Here is a 13,110-nt window from a genome sequence, read left to right as displayed (position 1 = left end):
ACTAACCAACTCCTAGGATAGGGCAGGGCTGGACAGGGGGCTTCCTGTGGAGATGGAAGAGGCCCCAGGATTTATGGTAGAAGAAAGAACAGCTGCAGAGAAGCCATTTTTTCCAAGTAGGCTACAGACCCAGTAAGAACTGGGGGTTGTGTTTATATGCAAATGAAGTACAAATGAAATGCAAAAAGAACCCTAAAGGGTCACTGCTTTGGAGGAAGTATGGAAGAAGAAACAGGCTACTGCCTCCCCAGTGCTAACACCTCCCAGTACCTGAGCAATAGTCAAACCATTCTCAGGTTTCAGAATGATGCTATCTCAGTTCCTGTGTGAGGGGAGCCTGAGGGGAGGGTCAGGGCAGCCCCCCTGGAACAGCAGTTGCCTCAGGGCTGAGCTGGGCTGTCCTGCCTGAGGAGCTACAGGACTCCTTTCCAATTCTATCCTCAATCCTCCCTCTTGGTCTTCAGGAGAGAAGCACATGTTCTTCTTTATTCTCTTCTATCCCTATGGATCCTCTGCCCCAGTGGCCATGAGCCAGATTCAGAGCATCTGTTCCCAAAGTCCCCACCCCAGCATGGGTCAAAATGGAGCAGATGCCCAGAGAGGTTGAGTGGGTGCCCTACATCTCGGAGCAATGGACTTCTTCCCCACAGTGAGAAAAGGATCTCTCATTAGGCAGGCCTTCATCCCCTCCCTCCCAGGCTGCTTGGGGCTGCAGGCTGGGGACTGGAGGGGAAGGCAGGAGGTGCTGGAGACAGCTGTCATCCCTCCTCCCGCCCCTTCCCTGTGGCTGGGCTGCAGGGCATGAAATAAGCAGCAGGCGCTGGGGGAGGGGGTGACAATCCAATCCACCTGTCACCCCCACAGTCAGGCGGCCTCAAGCAGCCTGCTCACTAACGAGGGAGGAGGCAGGAGGCGTGGGTGAGGCAGACATGGGAGGGGTGGTGGTGGAAGAGGACAGAAACACAGACACAAGAACAGAGACAGGAAAGTGGCAGAGAGGTTAGAAGGTAGTGTGAGGCACAGGTGAAGAAAGACTAGGAGAGAGTGTTTATCAGGTGACCAGGCAGATCCAGAGAAGCAGGGAGAGTAGGCAGGCTCAGATCTGGACTCTGGGCACCCTCCTTGCCCTCTGAGAACTTGTGGCCCAGCCAAGAGACAAGGAAGGGCGGGTCCCACACTTGGAGAGGGCCAGAGAGAGCCAAAAGGACCCTCAGGGTCCTGTGAAGGAGCATTTGGGCTTTGCCAAGCCTGCAAAGGGCAGGCAGGCCCTTAGAGGAGCAGAGTAGGTTCCAAGATCAAGCTGCCTAACTCAACTTCTGATCCGTCCTCAATCCCCACCTGTCCAGAGGACTAACAACTTCTCAGTCATTCTCTGAACCTCAGCTCTGGGGCTGCCTCCAAAGCAGACACCAAGGCTGAGAACCTTTGGACAATGGTGGATCCAAGATGAATCTGTGACTCACCCCAAACACCCAGGCCAGCGACTTGGGGCATCTTTCCCATGGTCCCCCAGGGAGTCCTTCCTTCATAGAGGCAATAGGGGTAGGGGTACTGCCCCTCTGAAGTCTGAGCAAAAGCAGAGCCTGAGCCTGCCACTGTGTTTCTCCCCTCCCCCACACAGCCAATGTTTCAGGCCTCTACCCCCTAGGCGAGGGCCTAAGCCTCTCAAGTCGCCTTCCCCTGCTCTTCTCTGCTCCTGCTCCCTCCCAAGGCAGTCACTTTCTCCACGCCGTTCTATGGTCAGATCTCCAAAGCCTGGCCCCGGCTTCAACCCTTCAAAGTTCAGTCTGGCAGGCTCTCTACCCCAAAACCTGGTTCCCACCGTCTTCCCCTCCCTCAGGGACTCCCTTCCCCCAGCCAGCAGCTTCAGGGCTGGGCAGGGGCTATTTTTAGCCTGGGCACTGAGCTAATTTTAACTCACTGACAGGGGACCTGGGGGCGGGCTAAGGGGGGAAAGTCTAGGAAAGCTGGGCATGGGTGGGGTGGTCTAAGGTCCCAGGCACCTACAAACACAAGTTAGGGACAGGCACTGAGGTTCTGGAACACATAAGGGATAGGACCCAGCCTGAAGAACCTCTGGCATGGTGTGGGGAGCAGGGTCAGGAGCCCTCCCCCAGCTTCCGCTGGACAATTCTCCCATGCTCCACCCAAAGCTTTCCGCCCTCTCCTCCCTGGCAAACCTCCTGGGATAGGCTCATCCTGTTCTCTACTCAGGAGATGCCTCTCCAGTGAGGGTCTGTCTCCAGAGCAAATTCTACTATTTCCTTAGCCCAGCCTGTCCTTCCTGTAGTCTAGCTCTCATCCTTCCTGCTGCAGCTGTGAGGCTGTATGGCTGCCTATGGAGGCTCCTGCACTTCCCTACCAGTCTGGTCTTCCCTTTTTGGCCTCTGGGTTGTCTCCCCTACCACAGAGAAAGCTCCGAGAGCCACCAAAATGACCTTGAGAATAATTAGGGACACAACAGGAGATTGAGTTCTTGTAGAAAAGGGGTGAATGATGTTGGGCAATGATCAGGGGAAACACAGGACTTTGGGCTGGGACTCCAGGTCTGGGTGCTAGTCCCTGCTCCAGCTCCTCTGCGTGACTCTGAGTTAGACAATGCCCCTCCAGTGTCACCCTAACAGCCAGCATAACAGACAATAAAGTTTCAAGAGCTCTTTCTGCCCAGAGGGTCTGTTCGCATGCTCTGTGGAGAGGCTGGAAAGAAGGGAAGTCAGGGGCTGGGAAGGTGGCTCAGTGGTAGAGCACTTGCCTTGCATGCATGAGGCCCTGGGTTCCATTCCTCAGCACCACATAAGAAGAAAAACCCGAAAGTGGTGCTGTGCTCAAAGGGTAGAGTGCTAGTCTTGAGCTGAAGAGCTGAGGGACAACGCCCAGGCCCAGAGTTTAGGCCCCATGACTGTCAAAAAAAAGAAGAAGAAGAAGAAGAGAAGTCAGGATGGTATGAGTCCATGGCAAGGTAACCAGGGATGGCCTGGTTGGACACATTATTTACCAGCTGGCAAAAAAGACAACATGGAGAACAGAGAATGGTAGGAATGGGCTGACCATGGGGGATGTGCATTAGGAGCAGTCACCTCCCACCAGATAACCAAGAGTTGACAAAGCCTCATGACCAGCCAAGGCAGGTACCCAGGAGAGGCACACAGGACCCCAAAGCAGAGGTGCAACAGACCCAGTCCTCTCACATCCCTGGAATACCACTCAGATCAGAGCTGGGGGCCTCTAAGGGTCTCTGCCATGGTCTGGCCCAAGGTCATTGCCATGTCCCTGGTGGGGCCAGGCCAGTTCTGAAACCCAAGCTGTGCCTGTGTCTCGCCCCACCCCAGCAGGCCTAGCAACAATGACTCACTCCTGCTCATTTGCATGGAGATTTGCATAGTGTCTTTGACCTTATTCCTTCAAGCTTAACTTCCCATTCCAGGGTCTGGGTCACCCCCTACCCAAAATCCCATGACATTTAGGAACCCCAAGTAGAGTTTGAACTCCAGGCCTCTGGCCCCATTCTTTCTCTCCAAAAGGCACCCTCAAATGTCTAAACATCCCCAGTGATTGGCTCAGTCCATTCAGTTGGTCCTCCAGCCTGCCAGATGGGGTGGGGTAAAATCATGAGGAAGAAATGTTCACTGAAGCTACAGGAATCTAGTAAAGTTCCCAGGGCAAAGTGTGAAGGCTACACCACAGCCTGCAGCTCTCAAAACCCACTCCTCCTGCTAGTGCCAAAGATGAGCCAAAGCAGCAGGCTGGGATGGAGCTTTCCTATCAGTTCTAGAACCCATGCCTCAGAGTACAGAATGAGAGAACATGACCCAATGCAGCAAGTTAAGATATTGAACTACAGAGAACTTCTCAGGGTGAAACCCCTGGACTCAGAGTCATCTCTGGTGCTCCAAATTGCTTTGTCAGAAGCCACCCAATCAAGCATGGGTACCTGGTGACACATGGGCAGGCATGGAGGCCCTGGCATTGTACTCCTACCAGTGGGAGACAACCAGTCCTCTACCTGCCTTGAAGTTTAACTTCCCTTTGACCATTATAGCATCTACACTTCAGTCATATCCTTTCCAACAGTGAAGCCCAGAAAATGTCTCCTACCTGGGAATTCCTTCCTATTATCTAACTATCATCCTTCCCACAGTAGCTAACCCTGACACTGTAATCTAAGCCCATTTCAGTCATCTAGCAAGAGTGGTGGACAGGGGCCCCTGGCCATCAGAAGAAGCCTTTGCTGAGAGGAGGTGGGGGCGGTTGGGACGGTTAATGTGTCACCTTCCACCTCCCCACCCTACTTCCCTCTGGGGTCCCAGGAGACAGAAGTGAAAGTGGCAGCTGGGGCTTTGGGGGCAGTCAGCTCAAGAGCCGTTGGGATGAGTGTGAATGGCCCTGGTGCTGGGTTTGGGCTCCCTGCCATTGCAGCCAGCGGACTGCTGGTTAGGTGAAAGAAGGTACTTCCCATGGAAATGAGAGCAGTGGGGAATGAAGGCACGGGCTCTGGCTAAAGGGAAAGCAGGCTAAAGAGAAACAGGTAACAGGCACTCTCTCCCAGGGTACTGCTTCATCTCCTGTTTAGAGCAGCAAGAGCCTTTCTCTTCATTCTAGAACAGAGGGCAGAGCTGCTTGATTGAAGCAGTTTTGGCAAGGAGGGGGCAGGGGCTCTGGTCTGGGCCTGCAGCCTAAACAACAGCTCTTAGAAAAGGAGTAACCCTTGGAAGAAGAGGTGAAGGGTAGAAGAGAAGTGCCCACCTGTACTTGCAATAGGGGACAAGGGACCAGAAAGAGGCCAATCCAATCAGGGAAAGCAAATCCTCCTAGAGACATCACGACCTCGAGAATCCACCAAGGATTTAAAGGGGCCGCTCAGGGCAGTAGCTGGGTCTCCTTCTGACTCAAAGGACAGTCCTCTAAGCCCCTGGCAGTGGGGGAGGACTGGCATGGTGGCTGTGCAGGCTTGCTGAGGCGGCCAGCCAGGCAGCTCTTACAGGATTAGCTTGCTACTTTCAGGAAAGGTGCCAGGTGAGGCTGAGATGCCTGGCCAGATAGAGGGGGCACAGGTGGGCAGGGGCTGAGAAACAGTTGATACAAATACATGGTCCCAGATCTGTGCTCCTTACCAATACACGGCATCTCATTCCTTCATGAGGACACTGTGCAAGGACCCCTCTGACTTCTATCAGTAAAGACCTTGGCCTGCCGATCATCCCTGCTTGCCTTTTCTTTTCTTTTCTTTTCTTTTTTTTTGGGGGGGGGGTCCGGTCATGGGGCCTGAACTCTGGGCCTGGGTGCTGTCCCTCAGCTCTTCAGCTCAAAGCTAGCACTCTACCACTTGAGCCACAGCACCACTTCCAGCTTTTTCTGCTTATGTGGTGCTGAGGAATCGGACCCAGGGCCTCATGCATGCCAGGCAAGCGCTCGACACACTGAGCCACCTTCCCAGCCCCTCCCTGCTTGCCTTTCCTATGATCTAGAGTTCTCTCCTTCCTCTGAGGGCAAGTCCTACCTGCTGTCTATTCTTAATTTCTCTGATGGATTTTACAACCAGGGCTCCGCCCCTGGGAACAGGTGAAGGGTTTTTCTCTCTCCAGCCTCAGCTCCCCACCAGCAGGCTGACAGGTGGGGGAAAGACAAGCAAGAACAGCTGGGCCAGGACACCTGTCCCCACCCAGGCTGTCTGGGCACCAGGGGCTTGCCACAAGGAATGCATGGGGGGGGTGCTGTCAATACAGAGGTAGGAGGTTCTGGTCTGGAAGAAAGGGTCCTAGATGTCAAGAAGAGAGGCAATGGGAATATCTGAACCACTTAAGAGCAGCATTCAGGATACACCCATTTTCCTGGCCTAACCTACTATGAACTCCTCATCGAACAGGATGCATGCTCTAAAAAGAAAAATTCCAGGTTCAAGGTCTCCCTCAAACCCCCTCAATCCATACTCTTGCCTCCATGTCACTTGGTCCAACTGGAGTAGCAAGACCTCTCCACAAAACCAAAACTCTCTTCTCCCTACATATTCCCTTCCTGCTGTTTATCTCCCTTTGGGGCTTAGGTATTGCTCTCTCTTTCGTCTCTCAGTTTCAAATATATGCAGGGTTTGGGGGCAAGGACATCATGAGGAATAAGTAAGCTCTCAGCCAGAGGGGTCCTGGTAGGTTCAGAGGGCCAAGTAGAAGGGGAGGACCTGAGACAAGGAGACAGCTGTTCAGAGAAGGCTTAGCTTCCCCACCAACCCCAGGGTCAAACTGGAGCCTGGGCTAAAACACCTTCTCAAAACCTCCTGAGTCCTCAACTTAGATGGCAAAGGCTCTAGGTAACCACCTTAGCAAGTGAGTCCTGGGGGGCAGGGAGGGGGGCGTGCACTGAAGGTCTGGAAGGATGAAGCCACTTTCTGAGCAGCTCAGACACATCTTTGCTGGCCTTCCTTTCCCATAGGAAGCAGGTTGCAGGTCTCCTTTTCTGAGATGTAGAACCAGTTAAGGGAAGGGAAAGGACTTGCCCAAGGGCAGCCGGGATAATAAGAGCAAGAGGTGGGCTGACTGCTGAGCACGGTGTGTACTCTCCCAATCTGGACTGCAAAGAGGGAGGGAGTCTGCCTCCAGCTGTTGCATGCTCTCTCATGGGCTCCCATGGGCCAGGCCTTTGCTTTCAGAGAGCCCAGCTCTGTGGTCCGAGCCATCCCACTCCAGCACCTCTCCTCATCCATCCCATGGCAGCAGCTCAAGGGAGTGCTAATGGCACCTCGAAGGAGTATCTGCTTGTCCTTGGCGCCTGCTTCCATCCCTTCTCGGGGCTGGGAAGGTGGCTCAGTGGTAGAGCGCTTGCCTTGCATGCATGAGGCCCTGGGTTCGATTCCTCAGCACCACATAAGCAGAAAAAAAAAAATCCAGAAGTGGCACTGTGGCTTAAGTGGTAGAGCACTAGCCTTGAGCTGAAGAGCTGAGGGACAGCGTCCAGGCCCAGAGTTCAGGCCCCACGACCAGACCCCCCCCAAAAAAAAAATCCCTTCTCATGGGGTCAAAGCAACATTCCCCTCAGCTTGCCACCAAACTCTATTTCTCTGCCCTTTGTCTGGACGCCTACCAGGCTGGACTTTACTAACTCTCAACATCTCTTCCCCTTCCTCCTCTGAGGGCTCCCTGAGGCAGTATCCCTTCTTTAGCCTCGGATAAAAAGCCCTCCTATCCAGGAAAGTTTAAGTAAGTCACTTAAATTCCTGGGGTTCAGTTTTCCCCATTACAAAAACCAGTTGTGGAGGCAAATAGTCTTCATAGGTTATCATGTCCAGTCCAGAGCTCAGCACACAAGGACATAAAAATGGAACTACCCTTCCTCCAAGAATGGCAAAAGTTGTCATTTAGAGACTCTGAACTGTGCTAGAGAGCTGGGTGAGTGGGTAAGCATGAGGGCAAAGCTTCCCTGATACAGGCAGGAAGCTTCTGCCTGGTGCATTTGCCTGTCTGCCCAGCTCAAGAGGAGTGGCTCACACACCACAGGCTGGGGGGCACCAAGCCAAGGTTGGTGACCAGGCCTACAGCCTGGAGTCTCTGGGGAGAGTAAGCTTAAATGAGTAAATATGGTCCCGCCTGGGTGTGGCCAGCCACAGGCCAGGGCTTCGGACAGGGCCCTCCCTCACAGCCTACAGCAGAAAGTAGACAGGCAGACAACAAGCATAGCTGCCCTGCCCTGCCCAGCCCAGGCAGGACCTGGTGCCGTGTAGGAATCTGTAGTCATCCCCCTGCCCCTACAAACATGGCTTGCCTCTCAAGAAGGCAGACTGTGGCCTTGCCTAGGAAAAAGGAAAAGCAGATGCAGAGGGCCTTGAGGATCACCTAGGCAGAGGATTTGCTCCCAAACGCCTGAGGGCTCAGCTGCAGCCTTGAAAAGACTGAGTAGCCTTGTTCCTGGAGGAGGAGGGTTAATCCAAGCACACTACCAAAACACCCAGGTGTTTGTATGATTGAAGGTGAAACTCATGTACACCTGGAAACTGAGGCCAGACAGGGGACAACTTACCCAAGGACACAGGCAGTGTAAGTGCAGAGGTAGGCTGGGCTAGGGCCACCAAGAAGAATGGGGGATGGGATCCAAGTCAGCCAGGGCTCCTTGACTCACAAGCCATACTCTTTACTTCACAGACAGGGCTCTGCCCATCTGTGGTCTAACCTCAATCCCTCCTGCTCCAGCCAATACTTCTCTCTTCAGAGTTCTTCTATGCCCTTCGCCTCTTGCCTCCAGTCCCCTCACCCCATCTCCACTCTCCAATCCTTTAATCATCTTTGCCACTCACTACCCCCACCTCCCGCAGGGTGGCAGCTGTTCTGTGGGTGTCTACACACCCAAGTATGCACCACACACCTTCATACATGTATGACACTAAATGCTGTAGGCCTGCCAGGTGCATCTGGACCTGCCAGTCTGCAAGAGACCCCTCCTCCCACACTCAGTGCTCTTGCTGGGAGAAAGAAGCTCAAAGGCTAGCTCCAGCACAAACTCACCTCATAATACTTTTTGTCCTAGGCAAGGAGAGAGAAGAGAAAATAAATATTCCAGGAGCCAAATAGCACCAACTCTACTAGGCCAAAGGTCAAGGTATTCTTTTAGCAGATCCACTGGAGAAGAAAGTACTTTGAGATCCCCACCTTTCCCAGGCCGAGTTAAAAGCCATCTCTCTCTATCCCAACCTAGTCTCACTGAGAAGTTCTTCCTGAAGTCTAAGCTCTATCTTGCCTGCTGTAACTGAACAGACAGGGCCACATTAACCACTACAGTCAGATGCCCAGCTTCTCAAACAGAGCTCTAAGGCCCTAATACTGTCCTTTCTTCCCATGAGTAAGTCACCAAACTGGGACAGGACAGAGGTTTGGCTGGACTCTGGCCCCATGACTGGCTCATAAAAGCCACCAACGATTACAGTGATGCTGAAGCTGTGCTGGCCCCACCACCATCTCCTCCTTCCCTCTTCCCTGTAAAAGAGAGCTAATTGCCTCAGACAAGCTGGCCTTACAGAGCAGGAAGAGTCCCAGCCATGGTCCCTAAGGGTGACCACCATGGTCACAGACCTGGAATCTGACCCTAAATGATAGGTTCTTTGCCTATATGGAATCCTTAGCCCCTTTCAGAACCTGGCTAAATAGTTATATTTGTGTCCGAGAGGAAGATCTGTACCCCACCAACTGCTCTTTTCCAGTAGGGCCATCACTGTCCAGACCAGAGGGCAGAGAAGCAGGAAGCCAGCTTAAATACAACCATGGCAACCTTGGACCTACTCATTTGTCCCTGGAATCCCTTCTCCCCAAGGGGGTACACAGGTGGGTGGCAAAGTGTTCATTCAACAAGGGCCTGTACCAGGCCAGTATAAATACACATTTTGTACCTAGTGCTAACTAGGGAAGGAAGGGAGTCCAGTTTTTCCAGGAAGAGAAGGTTGACAAGACTGGCAGAGGTGTGGGCCTCTCTGGAGGCATGAGGTCCAAGGATACCCACAGCAGAGCTACCACCCCAGGGCAGGATCAGAGGAAGATGGGTCACAATCAATGAGGGCCTAACCTCCTACTCCCTTTGTGGCTATGGAACCCCTCAGGTTCCTACTGCTGCTCTTCCTACCCCCAAACTTAAGGCGTCTGCCTGTACCTTCTCCTCTCCATCACGTCTCCAGGAAAGACCCAGGAATGATTTAAAAAGAAAAAGAAAAAACACTGCTGGAGAGAGATTATATAACCGCAGTCAGAAAGACAAGCACATTTCCTAGCCTACAAGAAGAGCCAGGAGCTAGGAGGGGCAGAGTGGGATGGACAATGGGCAGCACCTGCTACTTTTCCAAATCTTCTACCATCCTGTTACAGGCACTGTAACAAAACCTCTATTGCTCTATTGCCTCCCCCATACACACACACCATACCCATCCTCCATCACAAGGTTTGTGATGCTTTCTGGCTCCTGCTTTTCTTCTTGGACCAGAGTTCATTTGCCTGTCTTCCTTTGAAGTCTCTCCTTGCTAGGAGGCTGTGTCTGAAAGAGCAAAAGGACTAAAGCTCTGACACAGATTTGCTTTGTGTTTTGAGGTAAAAAGCTCAACCTCTCTGGTTGCTACAGTAATGTGAGTAAAAGCTCCTCTCTCCTCCAGAGAAACTCCTTACAAATGTACACTTACATGCAAGCACACACAGAGTATGTTGGGAGGACGGGATATTCAACAAAGAGAATATGACTACTGAGACCCAGGGGCTGCAACACCCACACTTGGGACAAGTGGAGAAAGGCTACCATTCCAGTGTCCCCCAACCATCCTATACAGTAAGTGCCTCAGCCACTCCCACATGGGTCCCACCTCACCCTCATCTCCTGCACAAACACACTGAGAAACCACAGGAAGGAAATTCATTCCCCAGGCAGGCTGTGAAAGCTGGGAGAGCCAGGATGAAGAACTAGACTGAGTCCTGAGGCTGGTGCGATCACAAATGGTGGGCAACTATGGACAATGACATGTGTCTTTTTATTGCACTTCTCCACGGAGACCTCCTCTGGGGGCACTTGAAGGGGAGTAGGAAGTGGGCAGCACTGACTCCAATATACTCAATCTCATATTGGCCTGGGCTCCCCTCCTATCTCCAGGCCAGAACAGCCCAAGGTCACTGCCCCAGCCGGCAAACTTCCCATAGTCCAGGCTGGCCCCTGAAATGCTTTGGGGGCCCATTCAGGGAATGGAGGGAAGGTGAATAATTGCCACCTTCAAACCAAAGAAACTAGGCCTCTGAACAAAAGTCATATATGGGGGTGCTGGGCACAGGGAAGGAGCACAGGATCCACCCACTGTACCATCCCCCAACCCAGCAGCACGAGGTAAGGGAGGCCAGGCCTCATATTCAGAACGAACCTGGCATAATCTACTCCGAGGTCAAGTGAGCCCATGCCTAGGGGTGCTCCTTTCCTGGGGCACACTAGAGGGTTGCTGCCAGGTTAGTGTGAATCACCAGAGATCCAGTACTTTCCGTTGTTACACACGACCCCCGATGTGAAAAGGCTGAAAACGTAGGGGGGAGACTAAGTGTATCTTAATCCCCTAGGCCTAACCTCCCCAAAGCCCACCCCCCCTCCCTAGCCAGACCCTACTCCTAACCCAGCTCAGCCTGCCATAGGTGGAAAGGCAGACTGGAGAACTCCTCTGCCCAGATGTTGAACAGTTGCAAACTTCTGGCCAGGGGGTTCGTCAGCTGGGGTTGCTGACAAACTGCATCGGGGGTCTGGGAACCACCCGGGCTGGGAGGTCCCAAGGAGGGTCGTCCGGCGTGCCCATCTCCTGGGGCGACTCGGCGTCCCAACTCCATAAAACACCGGCCAACACGGGCCGGGAGACACACTCACAACCCAACCCACCCCCCGGGTGTCATCTGAACAACATCCCCCCTCCCTCCCCCGCTTCCCAAACAGCTGCGGCTCCCCCCGCCCCCACCCTGCACCGCCCTCCCAGGCCCCCTTCGGCACCATTTCGGGCCAAGGAGGAGGGAACAGGCGGCGAGGGGAGGGAGGGAGAGGGCGAGCCGGCTGGTAAAATGTCAGTCGCTCCAGGCTGTCACCGGAGACCCCCTGTGAGGATGGCGCCCTTTCCCAGACCCCTCAGAGGCCTTCCGCTCCTCGGACGCGAACAGGCCGGCGCGCCCCGCAACCCGCCGGTCCCCACCCGCACCTCCAACACCCCAGGGAATCACACAACCCACTCCACGGGCCCCCCACCGCCGACTCCCTGACACAAACAGTTCTCGGGGTAACCCCCCGCCCGCGCCGCGCGGAGACACGGTCCGCTCCGCGAGTTCCGCCCGGCCCGGGGCCACCCCCCCACAGCACCCCTCCGGGGCCGGTCCGGACCCCCCTCCACCCCAGCCCCGGCCCGGGGTGGGGGAGGGGGGCTCTTAAAGTGGCAGGCGCACCATTTTTCTCTACTCACCAGTCCCGCTGGGGAAATGGGGTGTCACAGCAGGGAGGGGATGGCCCTAGCCCCAGGTCTGGGGTATCTTCCACAGCGGGAAGCTGCCGCTCGGGGCGGGGGGAATAATAAATGAGGCCGGCGTCCGCGCGGGCCCTGGGCGGCGCCGGGGGCCTTGGCCCCCGTCGTGGGCGCGGGGGCGGGCGGGCGGGCGGGCGGCGGGCGAGAGAGGACCGGGGCCGAGCGCTGGAGCCGCCTCGACTGTTGTTGATATTTTGCTTCCTTCCTCCTTTCGGGCTCCAAAGGTAACTCCTCCAGCCCCCGGGAGTCGAGGCCGACGTAGGCACAGCTCAGCCTAGCTTGAGAGGTGGGAGGGGGAGAAGAGGGAGGGAGACCAGAAGTGATGGACAGGCGGCGGCCCAATGGCAGGAACCCATGGGGGCGGAGGGGCGGGGCCGGACAGGGGCGGTCCGGAGCGCGGCACCGCCTCTTGCTTCCCTCGGGCCGGCCGGGCCGGGCCAGCGGCCCCCACCCCGCCACCCTCCCGAGCAGGCTGCGGCGTGGGGAGCGGCAGATCCCTCCGCCTGCGGGGAAGGGGAGAGAGAAGGGAGAGATTGGTGGAGACCGAGCGAGGCAAAGTAGAAAGGCGAGGCTCCAGAGGCCTTGAGAGGGATCGTCCCGTGCCCCCGGTGCCCCCTCCAGCTCGCGGACAGCCGCCGGGCGCCGCCGCCGCCCCGCGCTCTCGGAGCTTCCTCCTCGGGGCTCCGCGGGAGACGCAGACACTCCCGGGCACACACGCTACCTTGACACCCCCAAGCCCCAGGAGAGTTGGGAGGCAGGAAGGAGTCTTAAGTAGAAAAATTAAGAGGAGACTGTAAGTGATGGGAAGAATCCATCTCCCCACTTTATGTGTGACAAAGCTCCACTTACAGGACCACGTTCTCTCCTCAGAGGTTACCTGGGGAGCTCAACGGCTCCCTCTACCTGCGACAAACCCCCTCCCCTTCCTGGGCCCTGCTCGGCAGACGCCCAGCAATTTAAAGCGACCGCTCATAGTTCGCGGGTGACCTAATCTTCAGTGCCTGCGCGCCCCAGCCGAGGGGGCAATTTGAAGGGCGCGCCCCCCACACTCCCCATCTGCCTCCCAGGAAACATCTAGAAGCACCTCAGTAAAGAAGTAGTAGTAGATCTTAATGGTG

General features: G+C 55.1%; 1 protein-coding gene across 1 annotated transcript in view; it reads right to left on the bottom strand.

The window, feature by feature from the left end:
• Positions 1–12,016, bottom strand: part of Mef2d (myocyte enhancer factor 2D) — a 33,695-nt gene extending 21,679 nt beyond the window's left edge. Inside the window, exon 1 of the mRNA XM_013030644.1 lies at positions 11,933–12,016. The gene's annotated coding sequence lies outside the window, so the exon portion shown is untranslated. The remainder of the gene's footprint in view (positions 1–11,932) is intronic.
• Positions 12,017–13,110: the final 1,094 nt, after the last annotated feature.

Source organism: Dipodomys ordii, unplaced genomic scaffold, assembly GCF_000151885.1.
Source record: "Dipodomys ordii isolate 6190 unplaced genomic scaffold, Dord_2.0 Scaffold131, whole genome shotgun sequence".
Classification (NCBI taxonomy): Eukaryota; Metazoa; Chordata; class Mammalia; order Rodentia; family Heteromyidae; genus Dipodomys; species Dipodomys ordii.
This window is presented reverse-complemented; position numbering and strand designations above follow the sequence as displayed.